A 13,047-nucleotide genomic window follows, 5' to 3' on the forward strand; every position below is an offset into this window, starting at 1 on the left:
ATGTTTTCAATTCTCATTATCATCTGGATGATGCCCAGTCTGATTTTGCCTGAAAGTCCTGTCTTCTGTGCGTTCTTAAATAAACGTATATATTCCATCATATTCAAGTATGTCTTGATTATTTTCTCCAACCCATGTTTTCTACACTGCTTGTAGTTATCTCATTTGTAAGTATTGGACAGGCTTCCTCCTACTATTGTCCACCTTTCTGGACATAACTGAGAGTAGGAAGACAGATTGGTATGTGGTCATATTTATATCTTTACATATAAGAATGGTCTGTTCGGTCCCTTTTTTATGGGGAGTGGTCTCACTCATGAGCAATGTCCAGTTCTAGGAGCCAAGATATAGAAATTTTATTTTTTAATTTTTTTTTGTTATTCTTTTTTTTTAATGTTTAGGATGATTATCACCTTCCATCGATGGCACTTGTCATTATGAGCCAAATAATACACTCCATGCACCATATTATTATGATTATTATTGCAATTTAAAGAAAAAAGAAAAGAAAGATCTCAAAATGCCCAAAGAAAGATCTCAAAATGCTTCAAAATTTAGAGTTGCCTCCCTCTAAGCCAGCCTTTCTAAATGCCCTAGTCAAAAAGGATGATATTTCTGGAGTTATGCTGAAGTAATCAATGACTCCAGGCTAACCGTCAGATACCATCTTGAAGTATGCCCACAGGCCATAATATTTATATGAGATGACTTTAGAGGCATCTACTGGCTGTTCGTGCTTATGAAGTAATCAGTAAGGTAATGTTGGTAATCACTCTGAAGCCATCACCCAGATTATTTTAACCTTAGCTGATCACTTTACAAGCCTGATGTTGTCCGATTATGTGCAAATTACTTCTAAAGTAGTTTGATGACCATCAAATGACTCCTGGATGGTCTCTAAAATAATCCTGTTTGTCTTCGGTGGTATCAGGAAGTATGAAGTGTAAAAAAGTTAGACAACTAGAAGGATGTATGAAATGCCCATTGTCAAAATGTCCTCAGTAGCCACATCCCATTGTAAAGGGGCTTTAAGCAGCCAATCAGGATGCTAGTCCCAGGTCTTGCAAGGGAGTGTACATCTGTCAAAACAATGTAATTTTTATTAACTTTATAATACTGGCTAGCCTTATTGTCTGAGGACTAAAGCTGACTAAAGCACATACTGGCTCTTCCAAAAAGGCAAATGGTGGGTGGCGTTTGGCTATTTGCAGTAAACGGCATGTTCATTTGTTTTAAAAACATTAAAACTTGGCTAGTATGTTATTCTATAGCAAGACAACATAAATTTATTTTAATTGCAAGGTGTTTACTGTCTCTTTAAGTAGTGTACACATGACATGAGAACTGTAAGGCAGCAGTGTTTGCGCCAATGCATAACTTTGGGGTCAACCACAATCTATTGCTTAAATGAACACTCAATTAAAAAATGTTTTAACAATATTTACACTTTTTGAGTCACCAGCTCCTACTGAGCATGTGCAAACATTTATAGAATATATGTATATGCATTTGTGAATGGCTGATGGCTGTCATTTGATACAGGGGGAGTGGAAATAGACATAACTTTGAAATCTACTACTCATTTGAAGTTCAGACTAAAGCACTGATATTCAAAACATTGACAGATGACAGGGGCGTTTCCGGACCAGCATCTAAGATGGCCACTTTTATGAGAGCTCTACACTTAAGGGCTACAATCCGTTAAAAAATCTAACTTATCCCACACCATCCAATGTCGGTTAATACTGTATTTTACTAGGTTCATTTTTCTGCATCGAAAGACACCTATATTGTATTTTTGGGAGCCTCTGAGCCGGACGGCTAGTCCTCTCCATGCATTGCCGCAGGCTGCTTTCTAACTCCTTTCCAGGCAAATAAGCTCACAGAGATCATACTATCATCTCCAGACACGTTATCTACCACAACTATGGAGGACTTTGACAATGCAGTTTTGGCCCTCTTAACAGCCCTTGAAACAAAGATGGCGCATCAATTTCATAGCCTCCTCACTATGCTACGCTCTGAACAAGAGGATAGACCTACTCCAAACATGGCAGAATCAAAGAAGTTTGCTGAAAGTTCTGCACAACTTAAGAATAGTGCCCCTACTCATGACCTGATACAATTGCAAAACTCTCCTGTTGGCTCTCCTTTACCTGACCCGAAGGATGCGGCCGGCCTTAGGGGAGGAGAGTAGATTGCTGATTACTGAAAAGCACTTTTCTGACGGCGCCATGGAAAAGCAGGTCCCAGCCCGTAATTACAGCAAAGGTCACTGCCGATACCCCTCAATATCCTATGGTATCCACTCGGGCTGGCTAGATAGTATTGGCAGCAGATGGATTAGCGAGGAACAGGGCAGGTTTCTTTCTCTCAAAACTACACGACAGCATACTCCGCATAAATCGCACCTGAGACCAGCACAAGTATCGGACACTGAAATTTGGCTTCCATCTACTGCTTGTGCAGTCTATCCACGGCTCAAGGGGCTTAGGATTTCCCAGTTCACTGTGTCTTGTCGAGAGACAGATCCCTATCAACACAAGCCTCCCATCTGCTCCAGAAGAGGAGTCGGCTAGCGGTATTTTCAGTCAAGTGCATATCTCAGCGGACTGTTTAGATCTGAGACCATACATTGGGACCTACATTTAAGCTTTATATTTAATACTCAGGTTTTTTTATTGTTTGTTTGTTTTTTAAGGACACTTACATTAAAGATCCGATACGGAAGAAGGTAGTATGTGGGACATTGACAGTGTACTAATAAGTTCCCTCCTTGTTCACACTCTTCCTGTTCTTATATCAAATAGCAGAGTACCTTGCTGGTAGTAAAGGTTAGGTTTAAGCTTTTAGGGGATCAGTTTTACCCTATTGATTTTCATATTGTTACTGTTTCTATATCAGTTGTAAGAGCACCTTACTGGTGTTAGCCGCTACGCTAAAGCTATTAGGGGTTTAGTAGTACCTTACTGAATCTTATACTGCTGCTGTTTGCATATTAGGAGGACCTTGCTGGTGACAAATGGTACACTAAAGTTATTAGGGATTTAGTCCTACCTGGTTGATTGTCATACTGTTACTGTTCTTATACTAGTTAGAAGAGCACCTTATTGAAAGAAACTACTACGCTAAAGTTATTAGGCGTTTAGTCGCACCTTCTTAATCTCCATGCTGCTGCTGTTCTTTGTTTAGTTAGATAAGTACCTTTCTTTTGTCACATCCTATGCTACAGTTATCATGGGTGAAGCTGTAGACATGACTTAGCTGTAAACCTAGCCTGAACTTGGCATATTATCTAAGTTTCTCATACATCTTTTTACATATAGGCATAATTCACCCTAATAATATTTTCCACTGCTCATTTAGATTTTACAGACCCCATATTACAGCTCCAACGACAAGAGTGAATAGTGAATATCCTAGAACACCTGTATTTTATACGGTCTCTAAAGTACATCAAATCCTACAAAATCCACCAGGGCACCCTATCATGTCTAATGTAGAATCAGCTTTCACTAACATAGCCACATTCTTAGATAGGTTATTAAAATCTTATGTTAAAAGTAGGGTTGCACCGATACCGATACTAATATCGGTATCTGTACCGATACCAAGTACTTGTACTTGTGCAAATGCACCGATACTTAAACCGATACCTCCACTTACTACCCATATGCTATCTTGTGGTGTTTTTTTCAAACTGCATGTTCCAATTTAATCTAAAGCTGGAGTGGAGACTAAACTAAAAATTGTTTACTACTGTTCTGCCAATACAAATTGTATTATTGTAGGAGAGATCACTGTACTGCGTTCAGACAAACCCCTGAAGTACTGGGCAGTTAATAAACTGAGATTTCCAGCTCTGGCTAAAATGGCCCAAAAATATCTTTCTGCCCCATGCAGTAGTGTGGAAAGTTAAACCTCCTTACTGATAGCAAAAACAGATTTATAGCTGAACATGCAGAGATTCTTCTGTTCTGTTCCTTAAAAAGAACTTGCCACTAACTTTTGAAAAATTATTCTAATTGCTAGATTGCCTTTTATACTGCTAGCTCTCATCTTGTAACATTCAGTGTAGAGGCCCAGCACTTGTATCCAAGCAAGTAGATGCACGCTGAAGGGACCCTGCAATAGTCCCTGATGTAATCCCAGAAAAGCAGAAAAACAGCAGCACCTTCTTAATGCAGAAAAACTTCCTTTATTGATGAAACATCATAGCAGACAAAAAAGATACTCATCTTGCACAATTATGTTCAAAACATACTGTACTCTGAGGAACATCTTAGCTTATATAATTGCAGGAAGAGTACTCATAGGAAAAATTAAGTTAATCCCAATGAACACTCATCCTGCAATTATAGGACTAGATTTAGATTACATTTGATTGGTAAGCTTTATCAATGCTCTGTTCACATTTCCAACTCCATAGACTTTAATGGAGTAGGACGTGTAATGAGAGCATTGATAAACCAGTCAAAAGTAATCTAGCCCATAGTGTTGTTCACCATGATTAAACAGTATTCTGTTCTATTTTTTACTGTATGGCACTTTTGGTTGGTTGTGATTTTATATTTGTTATTTATTGTTGTTGTTAATATATTTTATTGTAATATTTTTATTTCTAAACATGTTCTGTGAACTTTGTGACAAATAAAACCTGTTTTATTATTTCATAATGCCTTTTGAGCTACAGTCCTTCATAATTATAAAGAAGGAATCTTAAATAATTAGTCTGTATTGTGCTCGGTAAACTGTCACATGACATAAAAAAAAAGTATCGGTAATTGGTATCGGCGAGTATTTGAAACAAGTATCGGTACTTGTACTCGGTCTTAAAAAAATGGTATCGGTGCAACCCTAGTTAAAAGAATAACCTCTTTCCTTCCTTTCCTAACCTCGTTCCTTGTTCAGAGGAGAATTGCCTGGTATTTCGGGGCTGGACTGACCTTACTTGGCGGGATCAGATTGATATACTTCAGGAAAGTTTTCTTCTGTGAAAAGCACACTGGTCTAAAAGAGGCTGCTTCCGGGTGGTAAATCGCCATAGAACAAGCCACTGAGCTGTTGTTTGTTCCTGGTAGAGCGCTTCTCTCTTTGTATGCAAATTATTATGACCCTGGGGAAGTCTCCCTATGGGTGATGGGGGAAACCAGACATGGACTCCTTGCCCAGGGTGCTTAGAGGAATGTGGCTGCACCTCACTGACGAGGCCCATAGGAGGCCGAAACGATCGTCTGGGGTTGTCATGTTCCTTGTTCAGAGGAGAATTGCCTGGTATTTCGAGGCTGGACTGACCTTACTTGGCGGGATCAGACTGATATACTTCAGGAAAGTTTTCTTCTGTGAAAAGCACACTGGTCTAAAAGAGGCTGCTTCCGGGTGGTAAATCGCCATAGAACAAGCCACTGAGCTGTTGTTCGTTCCTGGTAGAGCGCTTCTCTCTTTGTATGCAAATTATTATGACCCTGGGGAAGTCTCCCTATGGGTGATGGGGGAAACCAGAGGTGGACTCCTTGCCCAGTGTGCTTAGAGGAATGTGGCTGCACCTCACTGACGAGGCCCATAGGAGGCCGAAACGATCGTCTGGGGTTGTCAAGTTCCTTGTTCAGAGGAGAATTGCCTGGTATTTCGGGGCTGGACTGACCTTACTTGGCGGGATCAGACTGATATACTTCAGGAAAGTTTTCTTCTGTGAAAAGCACACTGGTCTAAAAGAGGCTGCTTCCGGGTGGTAAATCGCCATAGAACAAGCCACTGAGCTGTTGTTCGTTCCTGGTAGAGCGCTTCTCTCTTTGTATGCAAATTATTATGACCCTGGGGAAGTCTCCCTATGGGTGATGGGGGAAACCAGACGTGGACTCCTTGCCCAGTGTGCTTAGAGGAATGTGGCTGCACCTCACTGACGAGGCCCATAGGAGGCCGAAACGATCGTCTGGGGTTGTCATGTTCCTTGTTCAGAGGAGAATTGCCTGGTATTTCGGGGCTGGACTGACCTTACTTGGCGGGATCAGACTGATATACTTCAGGAAAGTTTTCTACTGTGAAAAGCACACTGGTTTAAAAGAGGCTGCTTCCGGGTGGTAAATCGCCATAGAACAAGCCACTGAGCTGTTGTTCGTTCCTGGTAGAGCGCTTCTCTCTTTGTATGCAAATTATTATGACCCTGGGGAAGTCTCCCTATGGGTGATGGGGGAAACCAGACATAGACTCCTTGCCCAGTGTGCTTAGAGGAATGTGGCTGCACCTCACTGACGAGGCCCCTAGGAGGCCGAAACGATCGTCTGGGGTTGTCATGTTCCTTGTTCAGAGGAGAATTGCCTGGTATTTCGGGGCTGGACTGACCTTACTTGGTGGGATCAGACTGATATACTTCAGGAAAGTTTTCTTCTGTGAAAAGCACACTGGTCTAAAAGAGGCTGCTTCCGGGTGGTAAATCGCCATAGAACAAGCCACTGAGCTGTTGTTCGTTCCTGGTAGAGCGCTTCTCTCTTTGTATGCAAATTATTATGACCCTGGGGAAGTCTCCCTATGGGTGATGGGGGAAACCAGACGTGGACTCCTTGCCCAGGGTGCTTAGAGGAATGTGGCTGCACCTCACTGACGAGGCCCATAGGAGGCCGAAACGATTGTCTGGGGTTGTCATGTTAATTGTTCAGAGGAGAATTGCCTGGTATTTCGGGGCTGGACTGACCTTACTTGGCGGGATCAGACTGATATACTTCAGGAAAGTTTTCTTCTGTGAAAAGCACACTGGTCTAAAAGAGGCTGCTTCCGGGTGGTAAATCGCCATAGAACAAGCCACTGAGCTGTTGTTCGTTCCTGGTAGAGCGCTTCTCTCTTTGTATGCAAATTATTATGACCCTGGAGAAGTCTCCCTATGGGTGATGGGGGAAACCAGACGTGGACTCCTTGCCCAGTGTGCTTAGAGGAATGTGGCTGCACCTCACTGACGAGGCCCATAGGAGGCCGAAACGATCGTCTGGGGTTGTCATGTTCCTTGTTCAGAGGAGAATTGCCTGGTATTTCGGGGCTGGACTGACCTTACTTGGCGGGATCAGACTGATATACTTCAGGAAAGTTTTCTTCTGTGAAAAGCACACTGGTCTAAAAGAGGCTGCTTCCGGGTGTTAAATCGCCATAGAACAAGCAACTGAGCTGTTGTTCGTTCCTGGTAGAGCGCTTCTCTCTTTGTATGCATTTCATTAAAGACACTGGTGATTTTAGCCAAAAGCTTTCTACATTGTCATTTGATAATACAAAATGTGTACTGTGATGGATACCCCGGCTACCCTGACTGGGTAACTCCGCAAAATGGGTCCTGCTTCCTCCCTGCTGACTGCAGCTATGTAGCTGGCAAGTGACCATCAGCCTGTAGCCACCCCTGATGCCCAACAGCACCAGTATTCAGGGTCCCACCCTGTGGCAGACTCCGGCTACCCAGACTAGGTAGCTCTGCCAGAGGGTCCTTCCTCTGGCAGGAAAAAGGTTGCTATGTAGCCCAGGAAAATGATTTTAGCAGGTGCCCACCCAAATAACTAGACATACCAGCATTGAGGTGAAACAGGAACAGATTTTATTGGGAAACACACACTCCTTTTATACACACAGCTCATCTTGATAAGACACTGGACAATCCCACAATTTTCCTGCCATTCCTGCCCCTCCAGACAGACCGGCGCCTCCATAGCAGCCCCAGTCCCACAGAATCCCAGGACCCAGGGGTGGCGGTTTCGGAGTGATCACGGGGGAGCGGCGGCACTTCCAGGGTGTCGTGTGGCACCAACTGCATGACCTTATATCCTCCTTGCCCAATGTAATGCCTGCCCCCGGTGAGAAATCCTCCTGGACGGAAAAAGGTTAGAGATCATGCCCAGCTACTGAGGGGAGAGATGGGCTGTCTCTCCTCCTGGAAAGGGGATCTGCTGCTGGGGAGAGAGGCCGGCTACCTCCGATCCCTGAGAAACTGTGCTGCCAATGGGAAGGGAGACCGGCTGTCTCCGCTCCCTGGAAGGGGTGCTGCTGTTGGGTAAGGAGACCGGCTGTCTCTGCTCCCTGGAAGGGGTGCTGCTGCTGGGGATGGAGACCGATTGTCTCCACTCCCTGGAAGGGGTGGTGCCGTTGGGGAGGGAGACCAGCTGTCTCCTCTCTCTGCAAGGGGTTCTGCCGCTGGGGAGAGAGACCAACTGTCTTCTCTCCCAGAAAGGCATTCTGCCGCTGGGGAGAGAGACCTCCTGTCTCCTCTCCCTGCAAGGGGTTCTGCTGCTGGGGAGAGAGACCTCCTGTCTCCTCTCCCTGTAAGGGGTTCTGCAGCTGGGGAGAGAGACCTCCTGTCTCCTCTCCCTGCAAGGGGTTCTGCAGCTGGGGAGAGAGACCAACCATCTCCTCTCCCAGGAAGGGTTTCTGCCACTGGGGAGAGATATCAATATCCATTTCTTCCTGCAAGGGGTTCTGTGTAAAAGGAGGGAGAACGACTACCTCTCCTCCCAGGGGATGGATCTGCTGCTGGAGAGAGACACCGACTGTCTCCTCTCCCTGCTCCTGGCTCTGCCACTGGGGAGAGAGACCGACTGTCTCCTCTCCCTGGAAGGGGTTCTGTGTAAGGGGAGGGAGGACGACTACCTCCGCTACCAGGGGATGGCTCTGCCACTGGGGAGAGAGACCAACTGTCTCCTCTCCCTGCTCCTGGCTCTGCCACTGGGGAGAGAGACCGACTGTTTCTTCTCTCAGGAAGGGGTTCTGCTTACGGGGAGGGAGGACGACCTCTGCTCCCAGGGGATGGCTCTATTGCTGGGGAGAGAAACCAACTGTCTCCTCTCCCTGCTCCTGGTTCTGCCGCTGGGGAGGGAGACCGACTGTCTCCTCTCCCTGGAAGGGGTTATGTGGGTGGGGAGAGAGGTCGGCGACCTCCGCTCCCTGGTTTCCTGGAGCTGTTGCAGGTGCTGGGCAGAAGCCGGTGGCTTTTTGCCCTGTTGCCAGCGCTTCTGCTGGAGTGGCTCCCTGGTCCAAGACCATAAGCTTGGAGCCAGACTGCTGATAGGGATCCAGCAGCCCTGGGTCCCTGTTTCTTTGTTGCCACTCCTCCACGGTCGAACTCCATTAATCCCAGAGGGCTGTACCCCAGATGTAATATACCTTTAAATCTTGCATACCTTTTGGAGAACTCTCCACCCATTACTGATTCACAGGTATTTATTGCCGCCTCCCTCTTACTAGTATTGCCTGATTATTGAAGAAAGTTTATCTCTCTAAGTATTGCTCTGTGTTTTTGGGTTAAAATAACTTTTATTAGTAGGACCTATTTTCAGCTCTAACTTCTTCACATTGTGAATTATACTCGCTACCAGAGACTTAAATACCATCAGGATTGCATTTGCAAACTTTCTGTGTCTTTCTGATCATCACTGCTCACCTGCAGACTCATCGCATAACAGCTCATCAAGACAAGGGGCGGACTGAGACCAACCAGGGCCCCCGGGCAAAAGTGTGGCAGGGCCCCCCACCCACCTACCTAATCTGCCCCTCCCCCACCATTGAGTCATACAAAGAATTGTAAACAAAGTGCTTTGCGAATCATACACACAATTATAAACAAAGTGCAATGCAAGTCATAAACAAAGTGCAATGCAAGTCATAAACAAAGTAACAACACTGCTAGTCAAACAGAATTATAACTTATAAAAACAAATAGCACACAACATTTTTAATAGAATATTTTAAATAGAAAAATCAAGTTCAAATGTATAAATAAATGTAACTGGTGGCATTTACTTAGTTAAGTGTACTTTTAACTTAAGCTAAAATTGCTGAAATGTAAAGATTAATATGTAAAACTTTTCCAATGATGTTATTTTACGGTTGAACCCCAAAAACAAAAAATACAACATGTCTAAAATTTAAAAGATAAGCAAAGAGCGAAGCTCAGCAGACGTTTTTCCAAAGCGACCTATGAGTTTCTCTTTGTCAGACTTTACTCTCAGTGCAATATCTTTTTTGATTGCTATCAGCATCAGGGTTTCCAAATTTTGCTGAGTGAGTGATAATCTAAGCCTGGACTTTAAATTTTTTAACTTTGAGAAGCATCTTTCACAGGTGCATTGTGTAGTGCTCAGAGTAATCAAATACTTGTATGCCAAGTAAAGATTCTCATAAGTTGATGAATACAGTCTGTACTGAAAGATCAATTTAAATGCACAAGATGTGCAATTTTTTCAAGTAAGCTTCTTGAGAGATGCCTTACAGGTTGTTGATGACTCAGTGTCAGGGAGTGAATCTGAATCACTCACTTCATCACTGTCATCTAACAGTCCTCTTCTGATGTTTTTGTAGCTAGATGCAAATGATTTTAATTCTTTGTGAAGAGCAAGGCAGTCTATTTCAGGAACTGCAGCAGAAATCAAGTTCAGTTGTATTTTATCAGGGGTAGCAAGTATTTCCTCAAATCGATTTGGGTCAAAGCATGAAATCTGTTTGTAAAGTTTGCCATGGGTAGCAAACCTGGTCTTCATGCTAACAAAACCATATCAAGGATACCATTATGGCATGACACTTCAATTTTTTTCTTCAAATTAGGGAGTTCTGCACATCTTGTCAATCTAAGTTCTGAAAATGATTTTTGGATTAAAATGTTCTCGCAAGCAAGTTTTTCATTTATCTGATCAACAAATGTGGTTGTTGAATTGAAAACATCTGAAAAGTCTCTTGAAATGTTTTGCAAGCGAGTTGTAGCATCATCAACCATTCGCCATGCTTGCATAAGATCAAGGTTTGGTGATTGCAAATAATCCGAAACAGGTGAAGTAATTGAAAATATTCTAAGAAAAGTAAAAGCGGTAAGGATGGTTTCAAATTTACAGAGATTTTGATTCAACTTCAGTGCTTCATCTCGAACTGAGTATAGAAAATCTGATGAATCACTTACTTCCTGAAGGATAAGTATCAGGTCTGAATACAATTCGTTTGATTGGTCTTCATAGCTTCCAAAAAGCTTACAAAGTGCTCTGGCTCGACTTGAACGTGTGGTATTACCAATTTTCTCAAGTCTTTTAAGTTTTGCAGTTCCTGTCTTTGTTGTCATTTGGTTATCCCATATTTTCATTATTTTATAGGACTGCCCAAAAAATGTGGATAAGCTACTGAGAAGTACAAACAGACTTATAGTTGGAACACACACAGCGCTTATATCTCCTATGACCAGGTTGAGAACATGAGCATAACACCATGTGTGAATATGACTAGGATGAACCTCCTTCATCCGAGCTTGCAGTCCAGCAGTGACGTGTGGTGATGTCAGAAGCTGGTGAGGCATTGGGTATGATACACTCGAGAAACACATATATGAACCTGACAGAGGCATCTTTAATTTACAATAAAATTGGCAGGTTGCAGGTCCAATTTATTGCTATTAATATATTTGCTTCATGCTCTTGTTATCCTTTGTTGAAGGATATGTAGCAATGCACAACTGCGTGCTAACTGAGCATATTAAATGAGCCAATGACAAGAGGCATATATGTGCAACCACCAATCATCAGCGGCTCCCAGTAGTGCATTGCTGCTCTTTAGCCTACCTAAAGATGCACACACACTCTCAATCTCATACAGATGCACACACACACGCATACAGATGCACACACACACTAATACAGATGCACACACACTCATACAGATGCACACACACTCTCACTCTCAAAAAGATGCACACACACACTCATACAGATGCACACATACTCTCACTGTCATACAGATGCACACACACACTCATACAGATGCACACACACTCTCACTCTCATACAGATGCAAACACTCATACAGATGCACACAGACACTCATACAGACACATAAACACTCTCACTCTCATACAGATGCACACACACTCATACAGATGCGCACACACACACACATACAGATGCACACAGACACTCATACAGATACATAAACACTCTCACTCTCATACAGATGCACATACACACACTCATACAGATGCGCACACACACTCATACAGATGCACACATATATGATGGTATTTTGGTACAATATATATATATATATATATATATATATATATATATACCTATATATATATATATATATATGCATGATTATATATAGGTATAGATATATACAGATATAAAAAGGAATATCTATTTAAAAATATATTATGCTATGTGCAGAACATTCGATTGTGAAATATGTACAGTAAATACACAATATAACACTTTATTAAATATTGCATAAATATGCTTTTATATGTTTTCATCTACTTATAGGGACATTAAGCGCAAAAAAAAATGTCATGATTCAGATAGAGGATACAATTTTAAACAACATTCCAATTTACTTCTATTATATAATTTGCTTCATTTATTAGGTATCATTTGTAAAATAAATAGCAGTGTACATAGGTAAGCCAATCACATGAGGCATCTATTCAGCCACCAATCAGCAGCTTCTGAGCCTATCTAGATATGATTTACAGCAAAGGATATCGAGACAATGAAGCAAATTAGATAATCGAAGTAAATTAGAAAGTTGTTTAAAATTGCATGCTCTTTCTAAACCATGAAAGAAAAAAATTGTGTTTCCAGTCCCTTTAACTGCAAAGGGCTCCGATGCACTTATATATGTGTATACATATATACTTATGCATTTATATGTGTAAATATGTCTGTAACTGCATAAAAACACATATAAATACATAAATACATATGTACACACACACACACACATATATATATATACAGGGAGTGCAGAATTATTAGGCAAGTTGTATTTTTGAGGATTAATTTTATTATTGAACAACAACCATGTTCTCAATGAACCCAAAAAACTCATTAATATCAAAGCTGAATAGTTTTGGAAGTAGTTTTTAGTTTGTTTTTAGTTATAGCTATTTTAGGGGGATATCTGTGTGTGCAGAAAAATAAATATATACCCATTTCAATAATTTATTTTTACCAGTGAAACCAATATAACATCTCAACATTCACAAATATACATTTCTGACATTCAAAAACAAAACAAAAACAAATCAGTGACCAATATAGCCAC

Source organism: Bombina bombina, chromosome 3, assembly GCF_027579735.1.
Source record: "Bombina bombina isolate aBomBom1 chromosome 3, aBomBom1.pri, whole genome shotgun sequence".
NCBI classification, from domain to species: Eukaryota; Metazoa; Chordata; class Amphibia; order Anura; family Bombinatoridae; genus Bombina; species Bombina bombina.